Raw genomic sequence first — 13,785 nt, 5'->3', positions numbered from 1 at the left:
CCTCTGATCTCCAGCTATTAAGCAACCTCATTGCCAAGGATTCTAGCATCCTGCTTTGTTCACCTGCCAACCAGGATGAGAACCTTCTGCATAACAAAATAGTTATTGACTTGCTTTAGGTTAAGCTGAAAAGACCTGTTTTGAGGCACTGAACTCTTAAAATAGCCTCAAGTTTGTGGTAGATGAGAGGAATGAGCAAATAAGTACTAAATGAGCTGCCTTAGAGTAGTTAATATAAAGTGTAGGTGATGTGAGGGTAAATTTCCTTCCAAAGGCAGAGCCTGGATTCTGTGTTAATAAGCCAACAACACTGGCTTAAGAGCCGAAACTTGTCTATTGAAATGGCTATATTGAGTCCAGAGCATTTCAGTACATATCATGTTCTGACAAAGTAAGACATTAATCCAGTTAATCAATGCAAAGGGTTTTTTTCTTCCAGGTGTACAAAGCCTACTTTATAACCACAAAAGAATTCCATTAGGAAACACTAATGCCTGCTGCTAATAGCCCCAGGTGTGCCAGAGTTGTGCAATCCACGCAGAGCTGCATCAGTTCATGGTGAGCTTGAGGCACGTTAGCAGCAGGTCTCACATTTCAGCGTAGATACAGGAAGTGCCTCAAGGTGATGGATCTCACCACGCAAGAGAAGCTGTCCCTCAGACCACACAGTATGTGGGGGGAACCCATTTTGCTTAATAACTATATGTGTCTTTGCTGGGCTCCCTTAGTTTGTGTAAGCACAAGAACTATCTTAATGGGTTTTTTGTTACTTAGACAGCATGTCCTTTCACTCAGCAGTCCATGGGTCACATCCAGCTCACGAGGGTCAACTAAGTGCTCTGCCAGCAGTATTGACAGGCTCCTCTGTGCTGCCAGCAGTATTCAGGAGGGACCACCGAAGGCCTGGTCAAAACACTGACTGCTGGAGTGAGACCTGTCGGGAAAAGAGCTGCACAAGGCCTGCCTAAGGAAGCTGGGTTGACCTGCCCTGCCATGTTAAATTTTCTACAGAAGAGCGTGGCTGAACCAATGACTGCTGCGTTTCTCCTTGCCAGTGGTCTGTCCTGCTCATATTGAGACATTAACCCAGTCCTACCTGCCTAAAAGCTGCAGCCACAGAGCAGCAGAACAGCCAGCGGCTACTCCCGCTGTGTGCTGTAGGAGGGCTCTTCATCAGGCACTACAGTTTCCCTAAATGGGTAGGCAAAGCTAAGAATATCAGCTCGAAACTGAAGAAGGAGGGAAATGTTCTTTGTTGCCCCCAAAACTGAGCAGGGAGCAATAATTGCTTTTACTATTTCTTGCTTGAAGCCTAGATGAATGACATGGCCTTCCTCAGCTGCTTAACATGTGGCTCTCAAGTTTGAGAATGCTGATGAAAAAAGCAAAGCAGAAAGGATGAGAAAAGTTTCTATGGACCGAGTTCAGCCACGTAGCAGATAGGAAATGGAAACAGAAACTTTTGGCAGCCAAAAAGGCTTGATACTGATCAACAGAAGTGTAAGGACAGATATAATGAACAGTACTCGTGGTACTCGTGGAGGTCTTGTTCTATCAGAGCCATTATTTTCGCTGTGCTTCATTCTCTAGCACTCCACTGCAATCACATCAATTCAAACTCACTGAGTCTCACAGACTTCAGGGATCTTTTCCATTTAGGAGCAACATTTTACTAAAAGAGCTTCTAACAGGTCCAGCTGAATGCAGGTGAAAACAGTAATCTGTAGTTGCCAACTGCTTTTGATCCTTTCAGCCCTCAGAAAGTGACTGACTACTGTGCCACCAAGATTTGACAGGCTTCCAAGGAAACAAACCGCCATAGGAAGTTTAAATTTAGTTCTTGTGCTACATTACTTGAACAACAAGCACTGTTTCAAAATAATTCAGAATTTCAGGGATTTCCTTTTTTCTTTTTTTAAGAAAAAAATCAAGTGTTTTTTATTCAAATGTGCTAAACAACTTGTTCTAACTAGAAAGGCAAATCTTTCTTTTCTCTCCACTTCTTTCAAAATCAATAAAGCTATACATAGCATATTAAATTAATCCAGTATAATGAAAAGATCAGCACTATTGTATTCCACAAGCCACATGCATCCTAAAAGGAGGTCTGTTTTAGGTATCCTTGAGAGGGAAGGTGGAGTGGCTGAAGGTATTTTTCCAGTTAATATCTTGCTTGCCTTCTGCAAGGGTGCTTAACTTGCTCCAGTGGACTTTTCTCCAAGATTGAAGTATTTAGATGCCACCCAAAAATATGAAACAAAACCTTTAAAAAGCAATAGGTCTTTCCCTGGTGAGAACTCCCAGGGAAGAAATAACAAAACAGGTAATACCAGTTTCTGAAATAATGGCAGAGCAATCCCTGAGTGGACCTGTCTCAAGATCCATTGCTAAGCTTGTTGGTCCTTTAGCATTCTGGTTAAAGAGGTTCAGTGTCAGACAACAGGTCTAAATAATTTCTGGGTAAGCAGCTGTGGATTTCTTATTGTGCCGTTGAATCATAGAGACAAACGAAATGGGCAGCACTGAAAAAATCTTTGAATGATAAATGGTCCACAAAAGGCCATGCCAACATCCTTGTGGAAAACCACAGTTCTTTCCTTTTAACCACTGCTTAGACCAATGATCAGGCACAACCCTGATCTAATTGCTGAAACCACAAAAAATTGTGGTATTGGGTTGGGCTGAAATTATTAGCTTTGCTTATTGCCTCCTGGTTCCTTCCCACTTGCAGGATTAGAGTGCAGTTATGGTAATAACGGACTGGGCAACGGAGCTGCAGGATGGCTCAGTGCTCCAGGAGAGCAGCATCCCCTCTCCTGGGGCTCTGGGGAAATACAGAAATTCCTTGGCTCACTGCCCTGATTGTTCGTCACACTCAGGAAAAAAAAAACCAAACTTTTAAAACTGACTCCCAGGTAAAAAGGTACCCATTATCACAAGTGCCTCTGTCAACACAAGGTTGCTGATGACACTTTCACGTGGTCTGACGGAAAAAAGAGTTTGATGCCATGTATTCACCTGTGATTCAAAGATAATTAATTTTTATTTTCCATATTGTAGCTGTATTTTCGTGCACAGAACAACAAAAAAAATATATTTACAAGTGACAGCTTCTTTTTAATCAAAAAAACAGTGGAGATCAGAATTCCTTAAGGCAAACACCCATACAAACCTATGAAAGCAAGACAGCCTTCCCAGGTTACACTCCCTCAAACAAAAAGTTACTAGCAGGCTCCCAATCTCCGTAAGAAATGCTTTTGCCACTTTAGCAAGAACAGAAGCACCGCTTCATTCACATTTTATACAAAATTTCAACCTGCTTTCTGCTGGTGTATTCACGAGTTTCACATGCAGTCTGTCGCGCGTTCTCACGTCGAGAGGCACAGCTTTTTGTATAGCAGCATGAATTAGATGTGAGTGGCTTAATGCTCCAATTAAAAGATTGACTGAGCATCAGATGATTGAATTCACTCTAAAACTGCTACTACTCTAGTTATATAAATGATATCTAAAGGTGCAATTATAAACAAGTTTCTAAAAGACGCAATTCCTGTTGGCTAAGTTCCTTGCAAAAGGGTAGTCTGTCACGAGTGGCCGGCTGAGATACTCATAAGCCCACCTGGATGCAGCAAGAATTTTGCTTTATTTTCCTTATATGACTTCATGTATATTTTTCTTTATAAAGCTATAAAAGTACATCAATATTAATTTCTTAATTTTCAGTTACAAAGTATACAAATGATGCAAACATCAATTAACTGTCTTCACAAGCAACATGCTGTTGAAGAGAGAAAAGCAAAGGACAACAGGGAAATAATACAGGTCACATTCAACACTTAATTAATCCTTCTGCACCATACGATTATTTATAGTCCTCTTTTCTGGGTTGCTGAGGAGGCAACTGCTAGGCGAGCTGCTTTGTTTCACCCTCCCTTCCAACTGTGAAATCCCAGGGCTCTGTCATCAACCCCAGTGGTACGAAAGCCCCCTGCAAGCTGCAGTGGATAGTGTGACCGGTCTTCGGCGACTCCTGCTACATTGCTAGCTGCTCGAGCTTGCTGCTAATGCTTTGCCAGCATCTGTTACTCCAGCGCTCCACGAGCACTCTTGTAAGGAACAGAGCACATAATCTTCTTGCTTACAGGAAAATTTACATTATTTTACATTAAAATTTTTAAACAGACTTCTCAACTCCTGCTTACAGAAACTGAAATTGATTCTCCTGCTTCTTTTTTCCTTGCTCTATGACTCTTGCGCACCAAGGCTAAATGATTACTTAAGGAATAGCATGATTTACGAGCTAGTAAAAAGAAATTATCAAAACAAATAGGAAGAAGACTGTCTCCCCACTTCTCCCAGATCAGTTCATGGACTGGGATCCTTGCTGTGCTCACTTTGAAGCATGGATTTGATCCTGAGAAACTCACATCCTAGATAAATCCCTGAACCACATAGGTTTGCTTGTCCTTGAGCTGATGGAGGGAATCCCTTTCAGAAGATCTATTCTGTGGTAGGGCCGAAGAAAATCAAACACCAAAATGTTAGTATTTGTCATCAAAATAATCCTGAGTTATGATCTGCTTTTTAAGGTTCAGTGGTGTTTTATTTTCAAGATGGTACTAGCAAGCAGGAAAAAATCTGCAGATCATTTCCTAGTGGAGACACTTTCAGCCATGGTAGCCCTTGGGGCAAAAGAAAACATAAAACCCAGCAACAGCATTAATAACTTCAAAGACAAAAGATAATGGGCCCGATTCAACCTCACAAGGCAGAGCTTTTAAATTATACTCCTGACACTTACTGTGTCATTAATGTTGGTGATCTTCTTCCACAAGTAAAACATTAAAGCTTTTTTTTATTTATTTTATTTTACCGTAACAAACCTTTACCTATGTGTGCACAAGGAGTGGTGGAGGAAACAGTTCTTTAAACACCAAAACCACCCATCTGTCTTGCGGGAGCAGCTGAGAGGATGGTATCTCATCCCATAAACTATAAAGATAACTGACCCTTGACACGTCTCTGAAATGCCCTTCCACTCATGCATGCAGCATGGGGAACAAACGGGAGGAGTCAGAAGTCTGTCTGCAGGTACAGGGCTAGGACCTCACTGGGATCATGCAGACATGGTGGGATGGCTCACATGACTGGTGTGCTGCAATGGAGGGATATGGACTTTTGGAAGAACAGGCTGGGAGGTGAGGAGAGGGAGTTGCCCTTTATGCAAGAGAGTGGCAGGAATGCATGGAGCTCTGCCTGGGGATGGATGATGAGCCAACTGAGAGCTTACGTGTCAGAATTAGTGGGCAGACCAACCCGCGTGACATTGTAGTGGGTGTCTGCTATATCTACAAGATTTCTCAAGTGCATTGATGACATCTTCCAGTGCAAGTAATCAAGGAACCAGCAAGGAAAAGAAGTGCTCAGCTGGACCAGATACTTGCAAACAAGGAAGAACTGGTCAGGGACATGAAAGTCAGAGGCAGCATTGGCTGCAGTGTCCATAAGATGGCAGAGTTCAGTACCCTAGGAGAAGGGAGCAGGGCAAAAAGCAAGATCACAGCCCTGGATTTCAGGAGAGCAGACTTACAACCTCTTCAGAGACCTGCTTGGAAGAATCCCATGGAATATGACCCTGGAGAGAAGAGGGGTCAAGAAGAGCTGGCTGATATTCAGCCTCCTCCAAGCTCTAGAAAGGTCTGTCCTGACAAACAGAAAACCAAACAAAGTGGCAGGACACCTGCATGGATGAGCACAGAGCTCCTAACTGAACTCGAACATAAAAACAAAGTGTGGAATGAAGGGGTGGAAGCAGAGGCAGGTGACCCAGGTGGAGTATAGTGTTGCTGTCTGATCATGCAGGAATGGGGTTTGGAAAGCCAAGGCTGAGTTGGAGTTGTATCTGGCAAGGAATGTGATGTGCAACAAGTACATAAACAGCAAAAGAAAGAGGAGGGAATATGTGAACTTGCTGCTGAATGAGGCAGGGCAACTGGTGACAAGTGACATGGATAAGGCTGAGGTACTCAATGCCTTCTTTGCCTCGCTCTTTACCATTCAAACTGGTCTTCAATCCCAGGTCCCTGAGACCAGAGGGAATGTCTGGAGCAACGAAGGCTTATCGTCAGTGAAGGAGGACCAAATTAGGGAGCACTTGAAAAAACTGGACCTACATAAGGCCACAGGGAGACATGGGATGCACCACCAACCAGTGCTGAGGAGGCTGGCTGATGCCATTGTGAGGCCGCTGTCAATTATTTTTGAACAGTCATGGTGACTGGGAGAGGTTTCTGAAGACTGGAAGAGAGCAAATATCACTCCTATCTTCAAGAAGGGCAAGAAGGAAGAACCAGAGAACTATAGGCTGGTCAGCCTCACCTCAATCCCTGGGAAGGTGATGGAGAAAATCCTCCTGGAAAGCATTTCCAAAGATCTGAAGGACAAAACAGTGATCAGGAGTAGTCAGCATGGATTTATGAAGGGAAATCATGCTTGACCAACCTGACAGCATTCTACAATGAGGTGACTAGCTTGATGGTCAAGAGGAAAGCAGTGAATATTGTTTACCTCAGCTTCAGTACAGCCTTTGATACTGTCTCCTATAACATCATCATAGACAAGATGACAAAGTACAGGTTAGATGAGTGAATAGTGAGGTGGACTGAAAACCGGCCAAACAACCACGTACAGAGGGTTGTGATCAGTGGCACAAAGTCCAATCGGAAGCAAGTCACCAGTGGTGTACCCCAGAGGTCAACATGGGGGTCAATACTGTTCAATATCTTAATTAATGACCTGAACAATGGGACAGAATGTGCCCTCAGCAAGTGTGCAGACAATAAAAAACTGGGACCAGTGGCTGATGTAGCCTATGGTTTTGCTGCCTTACACATAGACCTCAACAGGCTGTAGAAATGGGCAGAGAGGAATCTCATGAAGTTCAACAATGAGAAATGCGAAGTCCTGCATCTGGGGAGAAATAACGCCAGGCAGCAGTACGTGCTGGGGGACAGTAGGGAAGGGAAGAAGAAATCTGTTTGGTTTGTCTGCTTGGTTCACAGGACCTTCAGGGCCTGATAATGAGGGAAAGGGAATGAATACGTAACCCGCTCGGTCACAGAGAATGGCTGCTCACCTCATAAAATGGTGTTAGTTTAGTTATGCTAACCACATTACCAGGGGTTGGGAGCAGGGTGTACCAGTCACAGGGTTGAGGGACGTGATGCTTCCCCTCTACTCAGCACTAGTGAGGCCACATCTGGAGTGCTGGGTCCAGTTCTGGGCTTCTCAGTACAAGAGAGACACGGACTTACTGGAGAGAGTCCAGTGAAGGGCCACAAAGATAATGAAGGGACTGGAGCATCTTTTATATGAGGAAAGGCTGAATGAGCTGGTACTGTTTAGCCTGGAGAAGAGAAGCTCAAGGGAGTTCTCATCAAGGTGTTGTAACCATGATTCCCAAACCTGACGGGAATGAAAGAAGAAGGAGCCAGGCCCTTCACAGTAGTGCCCACTGTCAGGACAAGAGGCAATGGGCACAAATTAAAATACATGAAATTCAATCTGAACACAGGAAACCACTTTTTTTTTGCTGTGAGGGTGGTCAAACACTGGCACAGGTTGCTCATATATGTTGTGGAGTCTCCATCCTTGGAGCTATTCAAAAGCCGTCTGGACAAGGTCCTGGGCAAGCGGCTCCAGGTGGCCCTGCTTGAGCAAGCAGGTTGGACCAGATGACCTCCAGAGGTCCCTTCCAACATCAACCATTCTGTGATTCTGTGAAGTCAAGCTACAACCTCTCCCCTTCATATCTATGTTGTTTCTAACATTGTTATTACTCTTTTTAGCTTTGTTTCCTGGGGCCTTTAACTGTTGCACGAAAATTTCAGATGAAATTCCCAAAGGAATTCTCCGAAGAGTGGAGAGGTTTGAAATCCAGAAAGCGGATGGCCTGTGTCACCTAGAAGCTGTTATGTAAGAGATGTTTTGGGTCCTTCACTATGAAAGGGGTACTGTCAAGTTAAAACTGATTAGGCGCCATTTAAACAAGTAGAATCTTAGAATGCTAACAGAAAGTCAATGAAAATAGATTGTGTGTGATTTAAGAACTGTCCTTCCTTTGCTATTTAAACTTCTGACTGCTAAAATTGAATTTCTTTTTCAGTAATAATACCGATCATTATTCAGCCTGCACTAACTTTGACACCTGCTTTATTTTTGGAACTGAAGAATGACCCGTGTACCTTAAAGCTTCCCTATTTTTTTGCAACTATTGGTCCTCTACAAACCTTACCTAAACTCATTAAATCAGCTTTACTTTTGTACATAGCTATTTCTAATTTTTTTTTTGGCTGGTACAATATCACACTGTCTGTGTTAAATTGATAAATTTCTAAGAAATCCTGGACATTTTTTATTTCTAGACATTTGCATGATGATCGTGACAATAATAATAACAACAAAGTGGTTTGCTTATTTATTGGCCATAGAAATGTACTGTTTTGCGCTGTGGTTCTTTTCAGACCCACTGAAGCAGTAAGGCTTTCTTCAGATTTTGGAAGACAAATGTAATCATGTAAACCTTAGATCCTAACTTTGACGTATTTAAAACCAGACAAAAGTGAACAAACATAGTATATAATTTAAGATTAAGCAATTCAAACTTTGTGGTCTTCATAGGTGAATGATAAGTATGATCTTTTAAAAAGTTGGGGGTTTTACATTTTTTCTTTGAAACTGACAACTGATTTTTGCTCTGGCAGTCTCTACATAGAAGGCAGAAAGTTCTGTGTGAGCCCACAGATTAGAAAAGTTAAAAAATGGATGAAGAAGAATAAGCACAAGATTCCCAGAAAAATGCCTCATGGTAGAAAGCAGAGAAGAACCAAAATTATTAAAAAGAAAGAAAAGAAACAATAACATGATGAAGCAAGCCCCATGATGAAGATACCTGTGGCATGCGGCACTGTGAACAAAGATACCAGACTTTGTCAACGATGGATTATTGTAGCATTAAAATGACTTTTCAAATATCTGTGTGCTAGAGAAAGCAGTGGCAGAAAACATCAACAGTTCACAAGAATGATGCTGGTCAGATCACCAGCCAAATGCCAAGGTGTTTCTGACAATGTCTTATAGCAAGTCTTATAGCTGTACCTCCTAGATCTATTGGTAGACTTAAATCCTCCTCTCTCCCACCCTGCTTTCATGGCAACCTCCCCTGTGATTTCAATTTTAACATGCCAGTATGCAGTTCCTTCTCATTGCTCCATTTTCCCAGTCCCATTCTTGGTCCTTATTCTTCCTTGTCTGCAATCATCTTCATGCTGTTGCCTGTTTTGTTTCTATTCTTCCAGTCATTAATCTTCTTTTTTTTCATCTTACATAATTTTACAGATACTTTTCCAGACACTATTTCAGTTTAAGTTGCCCAAAGCCATGTATCTTTTACCTGTTCCAAACAATCTCTGCTCCCAGCTGTTATTATCATGAAATACAATTTCAGTGATACTAACTGAGCCTGTTCATCGGGCTCAAAGTGTGGCATCTGAAGCTATGCAATAAAGATAATCTCTATTGCTTTTGTTTATTCAGTTCCCTATGCAAATCCTTCAGCTGGGTCTTTCCTACCCTCTTTGCTGAATTTCCTGTAATTAGCAGTGAGGATTGCACGGGTTTGCCAAGGCCTTTCTTTGAAGACTAACGATGATGCCAGTCTGGCTACTCACTCCATAGACTCCCTCCCACTGCACAGCACTGCCTTCTCCTGTGTGGCACAGTCTCCAATTCTTTCCCTCCTTCCGTGGAAACTTAAACTAACTTAGTATTTCCACAAAGCCATCTCAGTCAAAGGCACTTTTCCTCAGAGACACATACGTGGAAAGCAGCAAATGAGGGAAAAGAGAGGTCTTAAAAAGAGTAAGCGCCATAGAACACATACTTAAAATATTTACCTAGTGAGCCAAAAATATTTAATAAAGCAGCGTAATTTTGTTTTTCCTCCTCTTCCCCTATTGAGTTAAATTAGCTCCTCAGAGTTGTCTCTTGTATTTGTTTTGTAATAGTTATGTCTAACTACATACTGCAAGCATGGGAGAAAGCATGGCAGATGACAGTAGATAGAAGCAGCTGCTGATAGGTTCCCTAAATAAAATGAAGATGAACATCTGTAGCAAGGTCACTAGAGAATAGGTAGCGTACTCTCACAGAAGCATATCTGATGAAAGAAACTGACTCCTTCCAAAACAGGTAAGAGAAAACAAGAAACATAATTATCTTCTTGTGTTTTTTGGTTTGGTTTTTGTTTTTTTTTTTTGTAATGGTTGGACTTGATGATCTTACAGGTCTTTTCCAACCTTAGTGATTCTGTGATTCTCTGATGAGCCAGCAGCCTCCTAACAGGGATGAGGCAACTCATCTAACTCTTCTTCTAGTTTCTAGAGAATATTGTGTACACCACGTACATCCTCTGCCTGCTGAAATAACACGCAGGAAGCCTTCTGCCACAAGCAGGAGCTGGGATAGCTCTCTCTGACTCTGAACACGCTCCTCCTCCCGAACGCCATGTTCAGTATGCTGGGGAGGCAGCGAATGTGACCCTGGCTAATGCAAGCTGAAATGGCACATGTTTTCCACCATTTCATTTGCACTCTGATGCTGCACTGCCTGAACACCACACAGATATAGTGAATGGGTATTAGACAGAATCCAATCGTCCTGGGCCCTGATCAGCAGAGCACCAGGAATGCTAAATTGCTGAAATATATTACACTATGGTATCAGTATCTTACTGTTTCTGGCAGTTCTATTTATTTTCTTCCTCATGTTCTGCTCTGAATTCCAGATTCTACCTTCACGCTTCCCTCTTGAGTCACAGATTTCTAGCTGAGTTTATGATGGCATCTCAGCTCCTTATAGCTTTTCCATCAATGCAACCAGTGGCCTTTTGAGTGTCTAGAGTATACCCTAAGTGTTGACTAAAGTATGGAGTGTACCCTAACTTTCATGCCTGTTCTATTGGAGATATTCAGCATTTCACAGGATCAGAGTATGCAACTAACTTTCCAGGCTGACGCAGGCATGTCTGAGGCCCCTGTGAACCATCTGGCTGTTTCATTTACAGAATCATTAAATGTTGCCACACAGTAAAGGCAAGTCAGGAGAGTTTGGGAGGTTGGAGAAGGAAGGGAGCAAAGTCAAGCTGATGGTAAAACTGTGGAAAAAAAAAAAGTGAAATTGTGGCTCTAGGTAAGCCCAGAGCAGCGCTGCCATCAGGAGTGGGAACTCCAGGATACTCAGTCTGTTAGGAAGGGAAAGGAAGGGAAGGGAAGGAAGTCCCTGCTGGTTTAGGCATGGGCTGCTGGGAAGCTCCACACGGCCCTGGCTTGCAGACCTCTCTTCTGGCGGTTGTGAGAACGCAGCGTAGCTGCGGTTCTCTTTCCGGTTTGGAGAGCAGTATCTGCTTCCTAGTGGTGACCTCTTTTTGTACTATCTGCATTCCTGGCCCCCACATCTTAGGTTCTTATCTGTTCAACAATTACTGCTTTGTATTTGAAATTATAACACTGCTGCCATTCCTCCTCTTACACATACTGTATAAAAGCAGCAAAGTGTGATCTAAATGCATCTTTATAGCTTTTAGTAACTGGAATTGTTACAATGTCACAAATATTTTAAGACCCATCCAGAACTGCAACTCAAATACTATTGAAATATTTGCATTTACTGGACCTACTTTAAAAGACAGGCTTTGATGGTTTTGTTTACATCTCCTAGTTCTTCAGACTGTGTATTACCTCATATCAGGTTCTCTTGGATTCAGTAGATCAAATTGAGAGACTATGAGATGACAGAAGTCTTCTCCCAGCTGCCAGCTGTGTTTCAAGTTTGGGTTCCTGTGCATTCTGTTGGGAATTGAATTAGAAATAACATCTACTAGTCATTCTATCAAAAAAACTTTCTTCCCTGATGTGGGTATGTGAAGTACCAAAACAGCACTTGAAAGATCTACTGGCTGATACAGTTTCATTTATCCCTGAACCCTGACACACAAATACGTAAAAGAAAAACCTTCCAGTTTCCAAACCTTCACTTGGGTGACCTCACACTCTCTGTACCTGAGCATTATTTTTGACCTTTGCTATTTTGTACTTGGCAACAAAATAAAATCAATACTTTTTTCAGTAAAGTCATCTCAACATCTTGTTTTGTGGAAGAGATTATTATGGCACATGACTTTGTTTTCCCTGAAAATGCTGGCTAAAGCTCTCTTTTCAATGGGCTTAGGCTCCTAAAGATGTAGTTGGCTGCGTCTGAAAACCCCAGTGAGTATTTTAATGACTTAGAAGTGTAGCCCCCCTTGAATTAAATCCAAATTAGGCCTGTAATTAATATTCTTGAAAATCCCAATAAATTCACTCTTAAACGGTTTTAAGAAACAGCTTTAATCGTCTGGCTGTTTAATTTATTTTAAGAGTTATTAACTTCACCTAAGACGACAGTCTCAATCTCTTTAGAGGGCTTTAGAAAAAAAAGTCACAGATACAATTGCTTAAGAATTACTAAACAGAAGCAAAGAACCTGTTCGGTTTATTGAGAAAAAACCAGCGCCCTAAATTTGATACACTGGCTTAAAACTGGAAGTAAAGGTGAGTCATCAGACAGCAAACACTTTTCATTCAAAACAGTACTGGATTAGGAGATCCCACCCACTTTTATACAGCTGAAAAATGGTGAGAGAGACTCAAATGACAAATTCCTCTTTTACCAAAACAGACAGGATTTTAACGGAGAGAGAGGAAGTGTGTTTGTCCGCTCACTAGCAGCATCAGAGAATGTTTCTGCTCCAAGGTTATTCAGAGTTATGCGGGGTTTCTTCGGTAATACTATCTTCATTAAATGGACCTCTCCTTTTGCAGGTTTCCAGTTCTAAGGTTACTGAGGTGCAGCATTCATTTTGGTACGTTAGTCCAAATTACCAAATACAGTCTTGACTGCAAATCTCACTGGGCAAATTGGTTAAAGCTCTAGATCCACAAAAGGAAAATTACCTGTGTTCTCACAAGCGGGGCTGAAAATAGTGGCAATCACATGTCTGGAGCATAATTTGGTTAGAGGACTATAATTAATTACCTTAGAGGTTTGGAACAAGATTGACCAACAACTTTAATGTTATTACTGCAATCTTTCTGAGAAATTCACATGAAGCATAGAAACTGTAGTCTATTGCAATAGCAGTATAGGCAGCTCCTTTCTTGTGAAGAAATAATAGTAATTTTGTGTAATTATTCCCTTGCAATATACCCAGTGACAGGAAAAGCATATAGGAGCCTCATAAAGCTGAATAAAAAGAATAATGCTATTGACAACAATTATGAAATAAATTGTACTGATTAGTACATCAAACTAGTCTGTGAGAGGAGGATGTCTGTACATGATGTAAATACAAATTAGCATCTGGATCCAGAAACATCCTGAGGTGACAAATACATTGCTTTTAGCAGCGCAGATTACCTGGTCTCTGAATTTATCTTCAGATAATTATTAAAAAACTGGGACTGCATTGTGTCCTTAACCTCAGTTTTAAAATTTTGAAAATCCAGCAACTGTCACATTTTACCTTTTAGCTTTCCTTCATCATCTGTAGGGTGTAATCTTTAAATGCACTTCAGTACTGGCACAACAGGAGAACATGGTTATAATTTTATTGGCTCTAAGTGGTTAATTTGGTGGGGGTTTTTTTGCAAATACGTTATTCTAAATTAACAGCAATGATTTCATGCATGT

This window comes from Gavia stellata, chromosome Z (assembly GCF_030936135.1).
Source record: "Gavia stellata isolate bGavSte3 chromosome Z, bGavSte3.hap2, whole genome shotgun sequence".
Classification (NCBI taxonomy): domain Eukaryota; kingdom Metazoa; phylum Chordata; class Aves; order Gaviiformes; family Gaviidae; genus Gavia; species Gavia stellata.
This window is presented reverse-complemented; position numbering follows the sequence as displayed.